The following is a 10,868-nucleotide window of genomic DNA, read 5'->3' on the forward strand; positions in this document are numbered from 1 at the left end:
AGGATAGATCTAGATCGTAAAGACCTGAATACTTCAAGATTCTTTCCAGATGCCTTACAGGCGGACATTAATAAAATACTTCCAAAGAAAAGAAAGGAGGCTGACTCTTTTCAGGTATGTATTTATTTACTGCAATGGTATATTTGAGAATGAACATTTTTTACTCCTTTAGAATATACTGGTGTTTTGGGAAGTATCAGTCTTTTATTTTTAGTATACTTTATTTACAAGAGAGAATCATTGACAAACAAATGTTAGTCAAGAACTACCATGAAGTTTAAAAATAAGAAAGAAACTGGAATCAGGTGGCACGATGCAAAAGATCTGCTTTGTCCTTTACTCTTTCTGTCAAAGATAGTAATTTACCATATATTTTATGATATTTATCATAAAAATTTATCACTTCATGGCTTCAATTCATGAACCTGAGATTAAGATCAGAGCTGATATCAAGAGGCAGATGCTTAACTGACTGAACCACCTAGGCACTCCGAAGATAGTAATTTAAAAGCAATATGGTAACCTGTTTGGGCAAAGAGAATCCAAAAGTAGGTTGTATTGCATACTTCAGCGAGCATCAATTGAGCATGGGTGAATCACAAGACTGCAGGTCAACTGTGATAGCCTATCTCTAGAAAAAGTGAAAGGCCAAAGTTCTCATAGGGCCTTCAAAGAACTTTACCTCTCCCACACAAAAAGCCCATATTTTTTTACCTGCCATTTGGAAGGACATTGGAGGTCATCCAGTATGAGTCAGGAAGAGAGAAGTGCAAATATAAATTTTACCTGGTTTCTCTAAGTTTCTCAATGGCTCTAGAAAAGCCAGAAAATAGCTGGGAAAGAAAGAAGTCAAGTGGGAGTGAAAGATCAGAGTGTACTTCTCCCACCAGAGATCTGAACAATAGTTTAGGATTGTGCAAGAGGAGGAAAGCTTTGGCTTGAAAGAGAGATTAAAGTTTTAACTTAGAACAGATGAAGTTGCTTAGTACCTGAACATGAATCTTAGTTGCTGAGCCTGGATTTTGATACCTTAGAATGACTCATGGGAGTCATGGGATACAGAAGTCATGGGATATGGAAATGGAAACAGATAAAACGGTGTGTGGTTGAAGGCAGCCTTTGTAGAAAAATAAACTACTTCCTAGTTTTTATAAACGTCTTATAATGGTAGCATAGGATTTTCTCCAAGTTGAATTTAAAGTCACAATAGCCTAATTCATCAGTACTATGCTTTCTGAACAATTCTATTTCTCTAGCAATGTAATAAAAAGGTTTAAATTATTTGGTTTGAACAAAATAGATCTAGTGTCCATTTTTCAACCAAAGTTAACTGAATCACAGTCTTGGTCTCCACAGAGGCTGCCTTTGAATTTTAGTGCTTAACTCCTTAACTTCCAGGAAAATTTTCATTCAGACTCACTCAGTATTGATACAGGGTATGCTTTATTCCAACTTCAAACATCAGCATCTTTGGGCAAATATCCCAAATTGAGAATCTAGGAAGTTGGGAAGAAAAACAAAACAAAAGTCTGATTCCAAAAAATGAACAACTGGAGAACACAGCAGTGCAAAGGGGAAAACGTGCACATCTGGCAAGAAAGGGTTAATTTAGTGGTGAAGGATGGGTATACTGATAGACCCTAAACAGAGTTTGAAATTTCAGAAAGTTTAAAAGATAGAGTTGGACAAAAGGAGGAGTTATTTTATTCTTTTTGAGAGAAAAGGGATTGATAGGAACTAACCTGGAAAAACAAAGGGTAAATTTCATAAATTCTGTATACGTAACTTGAGAGGGTTAAAAGAAACGAAATTCTATCCTGTTCTGTGAGTTTTGTGTATGGATCTGTGTCATCCTAGATAAATTGCTGCACAATCCAAATCAATGTCCTTTCCATACTTGTGCCATTTTAAGTGTAAGTTTCTTTGCGACTCGGTAGGATGCTTGTTTTTATCTCATGATTCAAATTGAGCATTTTCTACAAAATGTGGAGGAATTCACAGTGAAGAGTTAATTGTAAACTCCCAAATAGATCTGATGAAAAACTTAGTTTAGCTAATGGAATATATTACACCAAGCTGTCAATAGAGGCATGGCTTGAATCCTACTCATTTGAGTGAGGAATGCTTCAAGACACCATGAACATGCCTTTCCATGTTGTCTTCTTCACATACGAAGTTTGAGTGCTCATGCTACTCTTTATCTTAGCCTTTTTTTAAAAAAAGATTCTTTCTTTTGCTCTTTCTTTCTTTCTTTCTTTCTCTCAAGAGATAGAAAGTGAGTGGAGGAGGGGCAGAGAGAGAGGGAGACAGAGAATCCCATGCAGGTTCTGTGCTGTCATCACAGAGCCCAACGTGGGGCTTGAACTCAAAAAAAGTGAGATCATGACTTGAGCCAAAGTCAAGAATCGGATGCTTAACCAACTGAGCCACCCAGGTACCATGACAGTTAAATCTTTCTTAGTGTGTTTTCTAATTGGCCTATCAGTAGTGGGCAGTCCTGTTGCTGGTCTGTTATCCACAGCCAATGCTGTGTTGATGGCATCATTAGTTGCATGTTCAAGGAGATGACAACATAATTTTGATATTTTTAAAAATTTCTTCAGGGGTTTTGGCTTTTTTTTTTAAAGTTTTGTTTCTGGAGGGAGACACTATTTGTTTCAGTAGTTGGCTTAGGTAAAGCTATAAAATTTATGCCATGAGGCAAAATACAGAAAGCACTCTGAACTATTTGAGGTGTAAAATTCATAAAGTATTGCTATTTGTTCATTTAGTGTCTAGAGAGATAGCAGAGATGGGATCCCCAGACTATATTTTTCTCAGGTTATGCTTGAAAACGTTAATCTTTAATAACCCAGAGTAAAGGACAGGTAATCAGCAATTTCCTTGAACAGTAACTTATATTTGATATATATTCCTGTCTCTTCACAAGCTTTATGCAGTCCCGTAATTTTATATCTCATTATGCTCACTGGCATCTAATATAAAATGTCAATGTATAAATCAACTATGAAATTAGCCTAAATTGTGTAATAAATTGCATTACAGTTTAGAGTTTCTGAAAATCTTCATTAACCTTTTTGTAATTTACTATAAGAATAAAATGGAAACGTCTCTTCTCATTTTCATGTATCCATGTGTATACATATACAGATACATACATAGCACATTTTGTTAATCTTTTGAGGACTTTATTGCTTGGTTTTTAATGAGAAACCCATTTAGAAGATGATCTAGAGTTTTGCTTCTGCCTAGGGTATAGAAAGTTGGAAACAGGGGCACCTGGGTGGCGCAGTCAGTCTGACTCTTGGTTTTGGCTTAGGTCATGATCTCAGGGTTTCTGAGTTCAAGCTCCACATTAGGCTCTGCCCTGATGGTGTGGAGCCTGCTTGGGATTCTGTCTCTCCTTCTCTCTGGCCCACCCCCGCTTGTGCCTTCATCCTCTCTCTCTTGCTCTCTCTCTGTCTCAAATAAATTAATTGATTAAAAAAAAAAAAGAAAAGAAAGTTGGAAAGAGTGGGTCGTCCTCAACCAAGTTTAAGAACAAGCTAAATAAAATTAAAAAAATTAGCTTTTTTGGTCACAGGACAAATTACCTGACATCTAATGTAAAACATGTCCCTCTAGAGCTATAGGACCCAAGAATAATCTTAACTGTGCATAGTACAGGAAGCTGAGATGCTGGACACATTATAGGCATATAGGAATCCACTTAAACTTTGTAGCAAATTGCCGAAGCCTGAACGTGGACAACCTTGAGGAGATAATCCCTCACTCATATTAAAGACAAAAGGCGTATTTGCATCATCTCTCAGGATCTTGTCCAGGAACCTAAGGGTGGTTGGAGGTAGTTTGGGAGACTAAAGAAAGCCTGCCTCCATGGTGGAGTCCTGAAGAAGAGAAGCCAGCACTGTGTGAAAGGCTTTAGGGGCCCTCACTACCTTAACAAATGGAAGCCTAGTTTCAGAGAGAAAAGCAGCTGAAGCTGCAGCCCCAGGGCACAAGTGAACATCAGTTTAAGACACCAAGTTAAAATATGTTATTACTGACAGAGAGAAAGGTAATTGGCCTTTGTCAAAATTAGACAATTTTTGCTGTGAAAAAAATAACTGTTAAAGGCATGAAGTAACAAAAGAGTATGAGCAATATTTGCAAGTCACCTGTTAAAGGATTCATAACCACAAAATATAAAAAAACTCTTAAAACTCAAAAATAAGAAAATTATACAATTCTTAATAAATGGGCAAAACGCTTGAACACAAATCAGAGAAGATAAATATATAGTAAGTATGCATGTGAAAAGGTATTCAACATTATCATTAGAGAAACTGAAATTAAAACAACAGTGAGATGCTATTATGTACTTATTTGTATGGCATAAATAAAAAAACCTGACAATACTGGCTGCTGGCAATGAAGCAGAAACATAAGAAGTAATTTTCTTTGTTCTTCGTCGCTCTAAAGGTAAGTAAATGAAGCAAAAAATCACAAACTAGCAATACACTTTGGTTTTATAGGATATATGAAGGTAATAACAAAAGTACATATATGGGATATGTGTGTGTGTACATGTGTGTACCTCTATCTTCATCTACATATGTTCCCTAGCTCTTTCCCCTGACAATGACTGGGAATAGCTTCACCTCCCTAACAATTACTAACATAGTGCCCTTGATTTCTGAACATTGTTCCACTAAAAAGGAACCAAAGTGCCATGAAGAAGTACCAGGGCTGGGTAGGAAATGCACCAGATGAGACTGGAACTTCTTTTTCAACCATAAAGTAAAGGAGTGTTCAAGAATAATGGGAATACGTTGAAAGTACATTGGAGCTATATTTGATGAGTTTCCAAAGGTCAAACCTGGAAAAAAAATTGAGACTTAATAGTAATAACAAGGATCATGACCCATTGAATGGAATGGATATCCTTATGTTCATACTGATAAAAAGCAAACTGGTAACTTGAACGTTTGATTAGGAATGGGATTTTTACAGTTTCAAAATAACTTCCAACAAAATGCTTATTACAAAGGGGATGAGGTTGGCTTTTTAGTGGGGAAAACTGGTGAACAATTTTATTTTTTTTTTTTAAGTGCTTGTTTATTTTTGAGAGAGAGAGAGAGAGAGAGAGTGCAGGGGAAAGGCAGAGAGAGAGAGAGAGAGAGAGAGAATCTGAAACAGGCTCTGCACTGACAACAGAAAACCCAGTGTAAAGCTCCAACTCACAAACTGTGAGATCAGGACCTGAGCTGAAGTTGGATGCTTAACCAACTGAGCCACCCAGTGGCTATGTGTGTGTGTGTGTATATATATATATATATATATATATATATATATATATATATATATCCCTTTTTCAGTTTTCATACCGGATTGAGTACAGAACTGTCTTTGTGAGTGAGGAACACACTCAAGCATTTGGGGAAGAATAGTATCATGTCAACCCACTCAAATAGTATAAACATTTTTGAAATGTTTAAAAGACTTTATGTTAAGTTTGAGATTGTTTTATAATAGGAAATATACTTTTGATGGTCTCAATTGTGATGTACATTCCACATATTGCTATTCTTGCTGTAATAAAGAGATGGATGCATCATATGAGGCCAGCTGAATTCGTAATTTTGGTTAAAGATTTTGCAGCAATCATTTAATGAGGAAAAAATAGATTTTATATACTAATATTTAAGGTAGTAAGTTCCCAGAAATTGTGACTTACTGTATTTATATTATATTTTAGAGTAGTAAATATATTTTATGACTACAGTGGAACTATGGAATATAAGGAATTTGAATTTATTTTTCCCATAGTAAAAATTTTATAAATGATAAATTCAGTTTTAGAGGAAGAAACATCTGTATTTTTAGGCTTCATTGAATATCAATAGCCTGTCCATCTCCAAACGTCATTCACATTTAATAACTGAGGACTTGTGAAGGCAAGTAAGATAGAAAGTTTGTCTAATCCATTTATGGTCATAATAGTACTTTTTCTAAGTTATTAAAAAATAGTTATTGGGGCACCTGAGTGGCTCAGTCAGTTAAGTGTCCAACTCTCAGTTTTAGCTCAGCTCATGGTTTCATGGTTTGTGAGTTTGAGCCCCACCTCAGACTCTGAGCTGACAGCATGGAGCCTGCTTGGATTCTCTCTCTGCCCTTTCCCTGCTCATGCTGTCTATCACAAAATAAATAGACAAACTTAAAAGAATTGTCATTCAGAGACTGAAATTATTTCATTTCCCTAGATTACATCTTCCACTTCCCTCTGATTTTTTCAAAGCTTTCAGAAACATCTGTGTTATGTAATCAAGTTAGCCTCAGGGGTGTCATACGTGTACACCTTAGCCATTGATAAAGGTTTATTGTATTACTCACTGAATCTATGAAAGAAATGATGTACTTTGGTAATTTATTTGAATCTGAAGGTACAATTTAAAATATGGATGTATCATTTTACTACATGGTGTCGAGTGTTGAACCTCTAGAAAATGAGCATTTTGAACCCTCGTTGCCCAGGCATCATATTTCCTTTTCATAGTTGTTAGAAGAAATAGCTTCCAGGAGTAAGTATCTGTGTCTGCGAATGAAAAAGAGAGAGATGGAAAAATGAAGAGAAAGAAATAGGGAGGAAGTAGAATAATTAGTTCCACTTTTGATGTGCATTTGGGGTTGGTAAGGGTCCTTTTTAAACAAACTAAGATTCCTGGATTCATAATGTAGGCATGTAATTTAAAATTGAATTATCAGTATCCCAGACAAATTTATGACTAAGGAATACTTTTAGGTGGTGTTCCAGTGCAAATATTCAGGCTGAGAGTCCTGCTTTGTACTTGTGATTCCTTAGGTACTCAACAAGCATTCCCCACAGATGCCAGCTGAGACACTGTGCTCATTGTGAACTTTAGAAGGTGCTTCACACTGGTAGCATTCAGAGCCATGGAGTATATTCCCCATTGGGCAGTGAAAATGCCCAATAGTTTTTGCATTTTGTGAAAAAACTATACTGGAAACTAACCCTAGAAAGGCTTGAATACATTTTTATTTTTTGAGTATATCTGATATACACTCTAACATCTTATCCTGAGTATATGTGGAGGTCTGAATTGATATTTCAGTATCATACTTACCAAAATAATTCACAGCTTCCTCACGAAGAAGAAAAGCATCTATTTTTCTTACGATGAAAAAAAATATGATCAAAAATCGATGATCTGTGTTGATTCCATGATTTAGAACATTAAATCTAATATGGAGTATTAGAGGATCTCATCCCTGAATGCTGAGTCTCCAAAAAATGCTTAGAACTTCAGAGTCCACAGAAATATTTAGTGGCAGAACAGAGCTAATTTCTTGAATGTTTGCAATAGCATCCTGACCAATGATTTATAAATTTAGGACACGTTCAGTTTATCAAAGACTTTTCTTGTGTCAAGACAAGTCAGGAGTTATTATTATTTTTTTAACATTTATTTATTTTTGAGAGACAGAAAGGAAGACAGAGCAGGAGCAGGGAAGGGGCAGAGAGAGAGAGAGGGAGACACAGAATCCGAAACAGGCTTCAGGCTCCAAGCTGTCAGCACAGAGCCTGACATGGCGCTTGACCTCGTGATCAAGGATCTCACGAGCCATGAGATCATGACTTGAACAGAAGTCAGATGCTTAACTGACTGAGCCATCCAGGTGCCCCCAGGAGTTAAATTTGGAGTGAAGTTGACTGAAGCTGAAGTGTCTCATTTTAGAGGCCAGGCGCCATCTTAGACTTTATATAACTATGACTTATGTAGAGCACTGAATGTCAAGGGGGCTGGGATGCTTTGAATGGCTCAACATATTGCAGTGTAGCCCAGACTTCTTAACTAGTGTATCACCATCACAATTTTGACCATATCTGCATATCCTCTATACTCATGTTTACTCTATAATTTTTTAAGAAAATATTTTATATTTAAAAAGACTTATTTATTTTTTAAATGTTTTTTTATTTATTTTTGAGACAGAGAGAGACAGAACATGAACAGCAGAGGGGCAGAGAGAGAGGGAGACACAGAATCAAAAGCAGGCTCCAGGCTCTGAGCTGTCAGCACAGAGTCCAACGCGGGGCTTGAACTCACGGAGTGTGAGATCATGACCTGAGCTGAAGTCGGATGCTTAACCGACTGAGCCACCCAGGCGCCCCTAAAAAGATTTATTTTAATGGGAGACTATATCACTATGGCACAGTGTCTGTCTCTCCCAAAAAACAGAAAATGCCTATAAACTGATAAGAAGTGATCTCATCTTTCACAGTGCAAAGCACATTTGTGTTTACTATCAAGTGGATCTGGATTACATCTTTGCTTGTTAAATGTATAATTCAAATACTTGATTGGTGATCCTGGGTGGCCTTTTACTGTTATCATAACCTCAGTTTCATAATTTGTAAAATGGATATAATTTCACTAAACTTTTTCTGTTCTAAAAAAAATAGTAAGTGTAATAAAATCAAAGGACAAAAGCAATATACTGGAACAAAGTAGGTAATCGGTAAATTGAAACTCTTATCATAATCATCATTTTTTAAAAGCTGTTTTCTGCAATTTTCCCCTCCCAACTGCTGAAAGCCTAGTCTTCAAGATCTAAATTTAAAAATTCTCTCACCAAGATTTCTTCTATTTTCCCTGCTGTAAATAAAAATTTATTCTAACATTTTGAAATGAAATGAAAAATATAAACATATAAGGGAAAATGAAAAATGTAAAATATTTTTGTCTTTTATTGTATGTCATTTCCTTTGGTTTTTTTTTTCTTTTTTTTTTTTTTTTTTTTTTTTTTTTTAAATTTTTTTTTCAACGTTTTTTATTTATTTTTGGGACAGAGAGAGACATAGCTTGAACGGGGGAGGGGCAGAGAGAGAGGGAGACACAGAATCGGAAACAGGCTCCAGGCTCCGAGCCGAGCCATCAGCCCAGAGCCTGACGCGGGGCTCGAACTCACGGACCGCGAGATCGTGACCTGGCTGAAGTCGGACGCTTAACCGACTGCGCCACCCAGGCGCCCCTCCTTTGGTTTTAAAGAGAAAGGATCAATAATAGAAATTCTGGATGAGGTTGTTTTGTCTCCCCACCCCTATCCCCACACCACACCCAAGAGAAGAGATGTTTTTATGAAACTGCTTTGTGTTTTAATTAACAGAAGGAGATTATACATTGTCATTATTTATTTTCAAGTTGTCACAATAATAACACACAAATTACAGAAGATATTTTTTATTTTTAAAGAGAGAGGGTAGAGCCTAAGGAGATTTTAACTAGGGACCTTAATAATGATCATAAAAAAGCTTCCATAAAAAGCAAAATTGTGTTTTTGCATATTTAGTTTTTGCTTGAAACGGAGTGCAGAGAACACTAAAATTTGCTAAAGTAAGTGCTTCTCCCTTTATGACCTGACCTCCCTTTATGACCTGATATACTCTGTGTCTACACAATTGGATACATTCCTATAAGGACAGCAGGAGGCTGTTAAACCTGAAGACATCAGAGTATAGCACAAACTAGAGTAATGGTAAATGGCTAATAAATGTCTTCATGCATGCATATCAAAATTCTTCCTGGTATCATTATTGTATTTTAAATAACTTTATATAACTAGTAATTTTGAGTTAGTTTAAAAATGAATCTTGATGTTTCTTATTTTAAAAATTAGTTGAAGGGCACCTGGGTGGTTCAATTGGTTAAGCATCGACTCTTGGTTTAGGCTCAGGTCATGATCTCACAATTTGTGAGCTCGAGCCCTGCATCAGGCTCTGTGCTGACATCGCAGAACCTGCTTAGTATTATCTGTCTCCTTCTCTCTCTGCTTCTCTCCTGCTGGCTGTCTCTCTCCAAAATAAACATTAAAAAATAATAAAAATTACTTGGAAGAGTAATGCCTCCAGTTTTTTAATGCATCCAAACCTGGACAAATTTAAAAGATAATAATAGCTGAACAGTTTTCTTCCAAGCAAGTTAAACAAAAAAAATATTTAGTATATAATTGATTCTTCTCCACAATTGAATTAAAGAGCAGTAATTACACATATAAATAGATGTACACAATACCCTTTCTTAGCTGGTAAGATTTTCTTCTTTGAGTTTCATTTTTCTAAAAGTAAACAAAAAATATAAATAATTTTCTTTCTATGATTACTGCTGGCAATGCTGTGAACTTGAAAGTTGTACCTTTCCTTTTAACTTTTGCATTGTTTTTCTATTGCTGCTATAACAAATCAGCAAAACTTTAGTGGCTCAAAATGGCACATATTTATTTCCTTACAGTTCTGTAGGTTAGAAATCCAACATCAGTCTCACTGCATTGGTATACTTTGGAGACTCTAGTGAACCTGGAAAATTCACTTTCTTGTCTTCTCCACCTTCTAGAGTCCAGTTGCATTTTGTGGTTTGTGATTCCCTTCCTCCATCTTCAAAGCCAGCAACGTCTCCTCTCTGTGACTCAACCAGAAAGGTTCTCTGAATTTTAGAATTTATATAGGGAAATACCTGGATAAACTAGAATAAACTCTCAAATTTTTTATCCTTCTTTTGTTTTTGTTTTTTTATTTTAATTATTTAATATTTAATATTTTATTATTATTATTATTATTATTATTATTTTATTTTTAAAATTTACATCCAAGTCAGTTAGCATATAGTGCAACAATGATTTCAGGAGTAGATTCCTTAATGCCCCTTACCCATTTAGCCCATCCCCTCTCCCAAAAACCCTCCAGGAACCTTGTTTTGTTCTCCATATTTGAAAGTCTCTTATGGTTGGTCCCCCCTCCCTGTTTTTATATTATTTTTGCTTCTATTCACTTGTGTTCATCTGTTCTGAGTCTTAAAGTCCTCATGTGAGTG

At 35.9% G+C, this 10,868-nt stretch overlaps 1 long non-coding RNA gene across 3 annotated transcripts in view; it reads left to right on the plus strand.

The window, feature by feature from the left end:
* The window catches only part of LOC131509879 (uncharacterized), a 29,356-nt gene extending 18,831 nt beyond the window's left edge, over positions 1-10,525 (plus strand). Inside the window, exons 6-7 of one of the 3 annotated variants that reach the window (XR_009260755.1) lie at positions 3-114; positions 10,392-10,525. This is a non-coding gene — a long non-coding RNA (uncharacterized LOC131509879). The remainder of the gene's footprint in view (positions 1-2; positions 115-10,391) is intronic. The other 2 variants (XR_009260758.1, XR_009260762.1) reach the window with 2 other exon arrangements.
* The last annotated feature ends 343 nt before the right edge of the window (positions 10,526-10,868 follow it).

The sequence above is a fragment of the Neofelis nebulosa genome, chromosome 1 (genome assembly GCF_028018385.1).
Source record: "Neofelis nebulosa isolate mNeoNeb1 chromosome 1, mNeoNeb1.pri, whole genome shotgun sequence".
Classification (NCBI taxonomy): Eukaryota; Metazoa; Chordata; class Mammalia; order Carnivora; family Felidae; genus Neofelis; species Neofelis nebulosa.